Source organism: Serinus canaria, chromosome 10 (assembly GCF_022539315.1).
Source record: "Serinus canaria isolate serCan28SL12 chromosome 10, serCan2020, whole genome shotgun sequence".
NCBI lineage: Eukaryota > Metazoa > Chordata > Aves > Passeriformes > Fringillidae > Serinus > Serinus canaria.
In genome coordinates this window covers 4,993,453-5,004,164 of record NC_066324.1, presented here as the reverse complement: position 1 = coordinate 5,004,164, position 10,712 = coordinate 4,993,453, and the positions used below count along the sequence as shown (strand labels likewise).

The window sequence follows — 10,712 nt, the reverse complement described above, 5'->3', positions numbered from 1 at the left end:
ATCTCCTCTGAGGAGCAGCTGAGGGAGCTTGGGGTGTTCAGCCTGGAGGAAAGGAGGCTCAGGGAGAACCTTGTCCCTCTCCACAGCTCCCTGACAGGAGGGTGCAGCCAGGTGTGGGCCAGTCTCTCCCCCAGGTAACAATCCACAGGGGCAAGAGGAAGAAGACTCAGGTTGCACCAGGGGAGGTTTTATGTTGGATATTAGGGAAAATTTAATCACTGAGAGGGTGGTCAAGCATTGGAACAAGCTGCCCAGAGAAGAAGTCCAGTCAGTGTACCTGCAGGTGCTCAAAAATGTGTGGAAATGGTGCTTAGGAACATGGTTTAGTGCTGGACCTAGCAGTGTTGGGTTAATGGTTGAACTGATGATCTCAGAGGTCTTTTCCCACCTTAATGATTCCATGATTCTGTGGCCCCTGTGGCAGAAACTCCCAGCAGATATGCAGAAAAATGTCAGAAGTCAAACTAATTCTTCTCATGAGGTATTTTCCTTGTTCCTATCACGCAGTGCATTACAGACTGGCAAAAGAAGTTGCATAAAACAAGAATGTTTAATGGTATTTTAAGTTGATTATATTTTTGGTATTCTTTTGGCAGAAAGTCCTGCAATTTAATTAACTAATTGTACTGCATGACAAAATTTTATTCACTTTAAACCTCTTTTGCTCCTTGTATTAACATAGTCTATAAATATTCCCCTCCTAAGAACACTCTCCATAACATTTGCCATGGAATAAATCTCAGCCCCCTCCTCCCAAAGAGTTCTAAAATTATCTAGTTTATCCTGGCATGGAAGCAGATACATACAATTACTGACAAGACAGCCACTATCAAACCCAACTGTTGTTACTGAGACTGAAATTCTTCCAAAAATTAATTATTTAAAATGATCCAAACGGTGCAAATATCCAAAGATCAGACAGATCTATAAAACTTGCCTGTAGCAAAATCATGCAATTAGAATCATGCTCATAAGTGTTGCAGTCTTAAAACATTAATGGAAGGAGTTATTAAAATTGTATTTGATTTGCATTATTACAACACTGAATGCACTATGGAAAACTGAGTCCATGAGTGAGGTGCAGCACAAACCAGAGTCTTATTATCTGAGTTGGAACTTTAAAATAGACTGTGCTTTACACTTCTGCCTGAATCTTCTTTAGTTTTATTGCTCTTCTAAATTGATAAGGATTCCTGGTTTTATATTAGAAATAGAAAATGAGGAGGAGGATAAGAAAACAGTTGCAGATAAAGACTCAGAAGAGCAATTTGAGAAAAAAACAATCCTTCCCAAAATAAGTAATTTTTATCAGAAATTAGATGTGTTGTTGTGATCATAAGTGCCATCAGAAGCCCCAAGAATTGCAGGGTTTCTGTAGACAACCTAGGGAAAAGTTTCCCCAAGTGTGGAAGCGATTATAAAGAAATTAATGACTCACAGTTAGAATTCCTGGTTTTATTTCCATTACAAATAAACTGTAATTTGTGCATCTCTCTGAAATCTTTTTATTGGGCACTTACCCTCCCTGACATGTTTATAAAATTACCTGTTTCATTAGTGGGGCACCACCAGCAAATCTGCTGCACAAATATTGCCTTTAATCCAGCAGGAAAGAGAGTTTGCTAAAGTCAATGGAATTATTTCAATCATTTCCAACAGAATTAGAGATAAACCTGTGAGGGTTAAAAAAGATATATATACATATATATAGCCACTATTACAAAGTGTAAGAAGGAATACGGGGAATTTTCTTTGCAACTGAGATATTTTTAGGTTTTTTATTCTTTAGAATCCCTGTACAGGCACGTCCCTCATGCACAGTTGTCAAAAATAGTGTTTAGGCATTTCGACTCAAGTTGATTTAATCCAGTACAGAAGTGTGCTCTAAATTTGTCAGGGCAGTGAAAATGTGTAAAAATGGTATCTTCACATTCAAAAGCTCCATTTCATTTAGAAGAAAAGTGCCAATAAATTAAATAAATGAGATTATTTCTATTAAAAATAGAAATAGTGTCTTGTAGAAAATATACTCTTCCTTCTGAACTTAAACTATGTTTTAAAATTCAGTATTCAGATCCTTAGCAGGTGTAAATCATCACAGAAATTATGCTGTTACACTTTACATGATATTACCAAACTGTCTTGCTGATAATTAAGAATATCCTCCATGGAATAAGGACCAATGACAGGAGCAAGTATAAGCTGATATTGTCTCAGCACGCCTAAGTGGTAGACAGAAATATTCATGTGCATAATCTTGCACCTTCCCTACATGATACCCAGTGGGCTGAAGTAATAGTGTACAGAATTATCTTGGAAAAGACAATTCTCAACAGAAACTAAAAAATCTTATGAGTTGTCTGTGTTTCTCATAATTATACATGGCAAAAATTAGGATAAAACTAACAGGCATGCTCTTTGAAAATGTTTCTTTAAAAATGTTTCTTTTAACTTTCAGCATATTATACTCAAATGTTTTCCAAGCTTATATTTCATTCCAAGAAAATGAGTACCCCTTTCTCCATTTCTTTTCATGGTTCTGTCATGTCTATAATGTACAGCCCAGGGAAACCAATGTCATTCCTATTACTGTTCTGATCAAAGATGAAACTTCTGAATTTCTGGGGTGAATTTCAGGGCAAAGGCCTGAATTCAACAGAGGCTTCCATCAAGAGTCAAACAGCCACTCTGTCTTCTACAGCTCCTCTAACTCACCAACAGAGACTTTCCAGAATCAAACTTTTCTTTAAAATGCAAGTGCTCTCCTTCCTCAGTATCAAAAGTGATTCTTGTGAAAATTATTTTCTTCTGATTCTCATGGAAATTATTTTCAGCAGCTCCCTTAAGGAGATGTCCATGATGAGCAGCAGAGGCTCAGGGCTGGAATTTCAGGTGTTCATGAAACATGCTCTGACCTATGTGTTCAGCTCATGGCTCTCCTCAGTATGCTTTGGGCTTTAGAAATCACTTTTCTTTAATTCTGGCTAAGTTAATGTGAGGACACAAGGTCTAAATTCCATGGAACCTGATGTAACATCCATGGAACATCAGCATACAGCTGATGACCAAGTCCCTGTTTTCTCATTTTGGATAAAAAGGTCAGCATTGGTTTCACTGTCCCTGAAAAAAATTGGAAGTAGCCAACTGAGAGAGGAAAAAATGCAATGCATAGTGATGAATGATGCTTGGATGCTTGTGTTAAAAATGTCCTGTAAGTGCAGAGTAACCAGAATCACGGTGTCATAAATATGACATTAAAAGGCCAAACATATTCAGACCAAAAAATATTCAGTATAGATTACTTGTGGGCATCCTTACGGCAGATACTGAGGGACATTCTAGATTCTAGCAGGAATCAAGAAAGAATTAGGCATATATGTATACATAGGAGGAGTTTTTGATCTCACATAAAATGTAGAAACCATAAAATACTGTGTATTAGAGGTCCCCTGAGCAAGAACTGTTATCTCAGCATCAACTGCAAACACATTACCAGGGGAAGGCTTATTCCAAGGTATGAAAAAAATCCACTAACAGCAGGAAATAGAAACGTTTGAAGGCTCCTCTGGAAGCCCTCAGAACCAAACCAGGATGCCTCTGTGCAAGGCAGGCTCCAGCAGCACGGTCTCTCCAGAGCTCTGATCAGGCACTTTTCCTGATCTTTATGTCTGCACACTCCAAGCAGGGACATGCTGAATATTAGCATCTTTCTGAAGCTGCTTAATGTGTGTGGGGCTCTTTTTAAACCTCTTGGTATCCTGTCTGCTCGTGGAATGCAGAGAAGTGTGGGTTTTCTCCTTATCAATATAGAACTGATGAGTAAAACATCACCTGTTGTAATGCAGGATGAATTTTGTACACAAGGAAAATTCTGTGTCCTGCATAATCAATGACAGGCACAAGCAGTTCCTTCTGTGCATGTGATCACACCCCACTTTGTGCACGTTGGAGCTTTTCAAACCTCCAGAGTTTTGTGTTTAGCAAAGCAGATGTGCAAATGGAGATCCGGGTGACCTCCCCTCTGAGAGGCAGGCCTTTGACTCACATTACTCCCCTGCTGACAGCACCACAAGTGTGGATCAGTTGGCATTTCACACCTGCAACTAATGTAGAAGTTGTAACAATATGAGTGAGCATTAGGGACAGAAGGGATCCTTTGGACATAAACCAGCTATATTTAACAGGAAAGGTGCAAATCCACATTATGACTCGGGATATGTATTAGCTGCAGCCCTTCTTTCTAGAAAGAAAGAATTATATCCAAGGGAACTTACCTCAAAGAGTTGCTCTTTCCTCAGGCAGAAGTGATGATTAGGCTAAAAATGGCCATTTGTTTTATCTGTGGGTCAGGAATAGACAATTTAGTCCTTGCAGCTTCAGCTGTCTTGGCTCAAGACCCTGACCTACAATAAATACCTCTCCAATCAATAGAGCACTGAACTTGGAGCACGGCCAAGGACCTTTCCTGGCAACTTTGGCCTGGACTGAGCTGACCTGGTAAATCTGCAGCCTTTGGGGAGAGATCTCACTGAGGAGCCTGAGTTCTCCAAGACCTCCAAGCCTTGGGAAGTCTGTTCCTCCAGTTAGGAATTACAACAGCTTTTCACATGCTATTTTCTTGTTGGTGACAGATGATCTGCACTGCTCCTTGAGCTGTTTGGGCTTTCCCAATGCTGCAGCACATATCCTACAACACTCATCTCTGCTCAGGGCTCTCCTCACTGAAGCAGGTCTGTAACCTGCAGAGCATTTGGAGTTGGATGTATTTGCTCCCCATTTAGGAGTAGCAAATCTTGTTGGATGGATGGAAAGGTACCACCATCCTTTGTACCAGCATGGTCCAGCCCTGGGAGCTCATCTCCTCTGGGTGAGTTCTGTAGGTTTCTTTGGCAGTATCTAAAGGTGGCTGCCCTGATCCCTCCCTACAGCCTGATGCCTTCTGCCTTTCTTCCTGCCTGAGAGATGTCACAGCTGTGAATGAGCAGCCTCAGCTCCTCCTGCCAGGGTGGGAAGGGGCCACATCAACACATCTCTCCTTGAAAATCAGGGTGCAACCCCCACCAGAACAGTCCCCTGGGCAGTTAGGTGACATTTCCTTGGGAAAGGAAACCGATTTGTCACCTCTTGCTTAACGGTGTCACCTCAAGGCAGAGCTGAGGGGCACCTATGGGCACCAGAGATAAGGTTGCATTAGTAACACTGTATTCATCTTGTTCTGAAGATCATGGAATCATAGGAAAGCCTGGGTTGGAAAAGACCTTCAAGATCACCTAGTTCCAAGACATTCTATTTTCCAGCCTCGAAATGTGATACAACATTAAAAATGTGGTGAGAGTCTCACTTACATAAATGTTAATTTATAGATTGTCCTACCAAGGAAAGTAAAGCATCTCTCCCAACTCATCTTCCTGATTTCTCTTAGAAGATAGAACAGCTCCAAAGTAGATGAGAGCTCTCACCATCCATGACCTCTTGGGCTGAGAACTGTATGAAAACATAGAAAAGGTGTTCTTAATGCAGAATGGCATAAACTACAGATGAAGTATGTGTGAATACTTTTGTGTAAGGTGATTGTATGAATTTACTCTGTAAAATGCATTTTGGGTGTAGCTGAGAATAGTGTTGCCTGCAATTCAAAGTTACCAGGAATATTAAAACAGTTGGGAAGGGCACAGATTAGACAAAGGAAATTGTAGATAAAGGCAGGAAAGAGGGAAGGATGATAGATGTGGAGATAGCTAAGAGGATGACAGGTGTGACAGGCAGGATGAGGTAGGACAAATCCAAATGGTTCATAAGATGGAAAAATGCCTCTCTGGCATTGAACCTTTAGTTTGTTTTCCCACAGTGGTGTTACAGTTCTTTTTCTACTGCTACTACAAATGCAGCACTGAAGTTCTCCTGATTAGTTTTTCCCCCCTGTGTAAGGTGTCCTTTATGCTGTGATGAGATCATTTGTGTATTAGTTCATTTTAATCTTTTCAAAAGGAATCCAGGAACTGCAGTGAGGTCATGACTGCAGTAATGTCTAAAAGGATGGTTTTATAGAGGAGGGGAGGAATATTCCTCTCATTTAACAAAACTGTAACAGAATTTGTGGCCCTCAGTGTGTTGGACAAGTTGAGGTTTGGGGGTTTTTTCTGTTGTGTGTGTTTGCAAAGGACAGCCTGCTTCATACTCTTGTTTTTTCCCTAAGTATTGCATAAATCTAATAAAGGTTGCAGACAAAGCACCCTAAAAATCATCTAGCATCATCCCAACCCATGGCACCTCCCAGCCTTACAGTCAAGAGCAGGGTAAAAAACCCAGACTCCTCTGATGGCCTGAGTGTCCTCACATCAGACCTTCTGTACCATTGAGAAGGCAGATGCCTCACTGAGAGCATCCTTGTTCCCTTCTCAAGGAGAAAAGTCCTTGGGGCATGCCCCAGGGCCATGGAATCCCTCTTTAATATGACATATTTGTGCCTCATGGGTCAATGAGCAATGTCAGGCATGAATTTGGACCGTGACATTTCACGCAATGACCCAAAAATAAAAGTGCCAAAATTTCACTGTTACTCTGATTTTCACCTCCAGTCTTTTCCACTCCTTGTGGACATGACAAGACTTCATGATATAATTCTGAAAGGTCTCTGTATGGATTTAGTACTGGAAGGAGACACGTGGGCAGATGGAATCACGTGCCTTGCTTTGCCATGGACAATGTTTTATTTTTCAATATGTTCTAATGAACTTTAAAATTGTTCCCCAGCATGCATTGGCCAGAGAGGTTCTTCTGAGTGTGTCATCTTCCTGGATCCTTGAGATCATTCTCTCTGGATCTGTTGGATCAACAACAGAGTGGTGATAACAAACACAGTGCTGCTCTAACCCAGCACTGTGCTTTCCCCCTCTTTGCTAAATGGATTTGTGCATACCAGGAGTTGCACTGCTCCTCTTTTAGCAACTTCAGGGCATTAGTCATGTGCTCAAAACCAGTTCCCCTTTCATATCTAGAGACCAAATGTCTTGGATGATCCATGGGACACTGAAGAGGCTTAGTTTTGCTCCAGGGGATTGAAACATTTGAGACCCAGAGAGGAGTGGGAGATTAATGGTGCTGGTTGATGGTGACAGGGACCTGTGTGCTCTAAATCCCATCACAAGCAGAGAAGAATCCACCTCTACACACTACTAATATGCATAACTATGGAGAGCCTTTTAAATAAAAAAGACTAATTAATAATGCTGAGTGGTCTAGGTGTCTAAGTATGAATTGTCAGGGATTTCTGCAGGCTCAGGGAGGTGGGGAAATGGGTTAACATGGCATTGTTTCAAATTACAGGGTTTTAGATTGTTTCAAACGAGAAGCAGGGAGGGTTTCCACGCCAGATTTGAGACGTTTGCTCTCTTTTATTTGTACTCAAATTTCAGCTCCAGCTCACATTGTCATTTTACCCAGGCTGCTTCCCAGACCAGCTAATTTGTCTACCTGTGTTCCATTTCAGGCCTTGGTTTTAATTTGAGGATGATTCCTGCTAATACCAAAGACTGGATAGGACATCCATTAAAAGTCTACACAGCAATTGAAATGGAAAATTCCAAAAGAAACCCTATTAGAGTTTTTCTCCATCAAATCAACATTACAGACTTCTTATGCATTTCTTAATTAGACATTGATATTAACTGGACTGTTGCATGATTTAAATCTAGCTCTTAATCTCAGCTATTCTATGCTGCTGTAGTTTTTATGACATCCAACTAGCGACTGCTTTATGCATTAATCTATCTGGAAAACCACCTTCACATTTTTTTTGTCTTTTTTTAGAAGAATAAAGGCCCCAAGAAGGAAATGAAAGCTTTTGGGTTCAGCCATTAGTAATTTTCTGCTTAGTATTTGAAAAATTGCTTATTTTAATTGCTTCATAGAAGAAAAAGATATCAAAGCTAACGTTCTTTCTCTCCAAACTTTGTAATTATTTCTCTCAGACTCTTATTTGAAATGCCTTGAAAGGATTTTCATTGAAATGTAGATTTCTTCTCTTTCAAAAGTACTTTTATTCCCCTGTGCTTCTTTCCCTTTTTTTTTTTCCTATTGACTTCCTCTCTAGATTTAGAGCAAAAACATAGTCTCCAATGTCTGGACACTGCAGCATGTGTCACACAGATGTCCCCAAAGTGACATCTTCTTTAAACCTAACCTTCCCATGGCCTATAGACTGTGCTGACAATTTGCCTTAGGTCTTAGTCTGGTACCCTTGGGCTTCCTCCAGGGATAGCAAAGAAAAGTCATAGGTATTATAGGGGTTTTCTCTATCTACTCATTCTGAAAAGTATTGTGTAATATTCCCACCAAAATTAGGAATCTAATGGAAAAATTCTGTAAACATGAGTGAGGGTGTCAGTGAGCTGAAGCCCAGGCACAGGTAAGCCTTGTATAGTTTTGGGTTCTGTTTACAGCAGTGTACACCCTGAATATCCTAATCCAGAGGGGAATTTACTAACCAAACCCTGTAGTTAATTCTGCATTGTATTTAAATGTCAGTAGCACAAAGCCTGAGGATCATGTTGGCCTCCACAGTAATCCTTGGTACCAATACAGCAATAGTAGCAAGAAGTTCTTTATTTCACCTATACATTTTCAGAGAGCATTATTTACTAATAGATTATGATCTGGTCAAAATGATCTATACATTCATTACATCTGGAGTGGGCTTTCATAACTCACAGCACCTCAGAATGAGGCAAAACTCACACTGGTTTATAGTGCTGCAGTTCTGCTCAGCAAGAAAAGGTGCAGAGAAAACACTGTCCTAAGCACTTGTGGTCTGCTCTGAGTCCCAGGTGATTCCTCATGCCAGCTCACAAATATCTTTAAGAGCCTCAGAAGAGTGGGGACGTGGCTGCCTCAGAGTCACCTCAAAATGCAGCTGTTCCCTTGCAAATCAGTCACCCCACAAGCCTCGTGCAGTCCTGGCTGAGGTTATCTCCCAGGGGAAATCTTCCCAGTGGAACAAAACATTTTGAGAATAGAAGATGGAAATGAAGCTAAAGCATTCTCAATATCAGATTTTGCACACTTTTTTTTTTTTTTTTTTTTTTTTTTTTTTTTTTTTTTTTTGCAATAACACAGAAGGAAGAAAGAGAATAAGAAAATGAGTTAGAGGGAGATGGAGAGAGAGATGGTCTATTAAGCAAAGCTACTTTTTTACTCTCTGAATTTACAGTCCTGATAGACATCTTTTTTCAAAATTACTCATTTTTTAAATTCAGATACTACAGCTTTCAGTACTAGGTCCTAGATTTGTCTGGACAGATTACCCTCTTATTTCCACAATGAAACTTAATTATCCTTTTTATGTCTTCAGATACTTCCAGTTATTTCCTGAACTGTTTCTGGGGACGGAGAGCAGCTGATGGGTCAGTCAGTAAAGTAAATACTGTGCATCCCTACTGTTTTTAAGGCAAAAGCCCTTTGGCCCCAGATCTGTTTAGAATATTTTGAGGGCTAGTACGTATAATTTGCTCAGATCTACTTTCCTGAGCTTTTTTCTTTTTGTGACTAGGCAGAGACTCATCATTTTCTCACCACCTTTCTGTGTATTACTTGGAAGCATCTCAATGTGACTAACTCACCTGGAATCCGTAGAGGGATATTTGAATGCGTCATCTCTGAGACAAGAATAACTCCTCCTGAAATCCAGGGTGGAATTGACTGCGTGGTTTCAAACACCCCTTCCTGTACCCCTGCTGCTGCAGCAAGAAGGAATGCATCTGAGTGCTTAAAGCCCAAATGAATAAATAAACTGGTTCAAAGCAATGGCAGGAGCACAGAGGGGTGTGGGAGTTGCTGGTATTGAGTGGTTGCTGGATTTTAGGACACTCCAGGTTTCATCTGTAAAGAAATCTATAAGACATGATCCACTGTCACTGCCTTCTGTCTGAGCAGAACTAACACAGAGCAGTCCACATGAAAATGTCACCTAAGGTAAACCAGGACCTGCAAGTACCCAACAGAAAATTATAATGATCATCCATTCAGACTTTGAGAGTTATTTTTTAGCTTTTTTTTTTTTAAGTCTCAGTTGTTCAAATTACAAAGTAAAGAAATGTTACAACTAATTAAAATATAAATTGGTTAGAGAAAATCACCCAAATCATCAGGAAGTAGAGAGAGAGCACAACTGGGCATGTGTTATAGAATCCTATGAATTAAATGCTAAATCCAGGCTGACCTGGCAAAATAACCTTAATATACAAATAGAGCAGGTGTTGCTGTGGTCCCCAGTTACACCTTACTGTGTTGAACAAGTAGTGGTCAAATGCAGTTTAACTAGGCTGGGATGAACAACAGACTTTGTATGGACTTTACATATTGGATACACCCCAAATTGAACAAAATTTCTCTTACCCTGGCACAGTGTTCACACTGCAGTCACATCTCTGCATGGAAGTTTCTTCTTCCAAGTCCAACTTGTGACCCCAGCCTGAAAGCAGGAGCCAGGATGGTTCAGTATCACTGAGTCTGTCATACCAAAACCAGAAATTAAGATGTCACTGCGTGTAAAACACAAGTTTCTCTGTCACACCCAACATACATTTTCTCCAGATGAGCTCATCATACTCAGTTTCCACTATCCTGAGAGAACAGATTATCTGTTTCCTATAAATGAGTGCTTCAAATGACATGACATTTTTTCAATTCATCATTTCGGTGATTCAAAATAAGTG

The 10,712-nt window shown here is 40.2% G+C and overlaps 1 long non-coding RNA gene across 6 annotated transcripts in view; it reads right to left on the bottom strand.

Moving 5' to 3' along the window:
• Positions 1–394: 394 nt before the first annotated feature.
• LOC103816090 (uncharacterized) overlaps positions 395–10,712 on the bottom strand; it is a 34,346-nt gene continuing 24,028 nt past the window's right edge. For 4 of the 6 annotated variants that reach the window (XR_007778406.1, XR_007778410.1, XR_007778411.1 and 1 more), the window contains 4 exons: positions 10,393–10,506; positions 9,618–9,888; positions 5,374–5,484; positions 395–4,339 (listed from right to left, as the gene is read on the bottom strand). This is a non-coding gene — a long non-coding RNA (uncharacterized LOC103816090). The remainder of the gene's footprint in view (positions 4,340–5,373; positions 5,485–9,617; positions 9,889–10,392; positions 10,507–10,712) is intronic. The other 2 variants (XR_007778408.1, XR_007778409.1) reach the window with 2 other exon arrangements.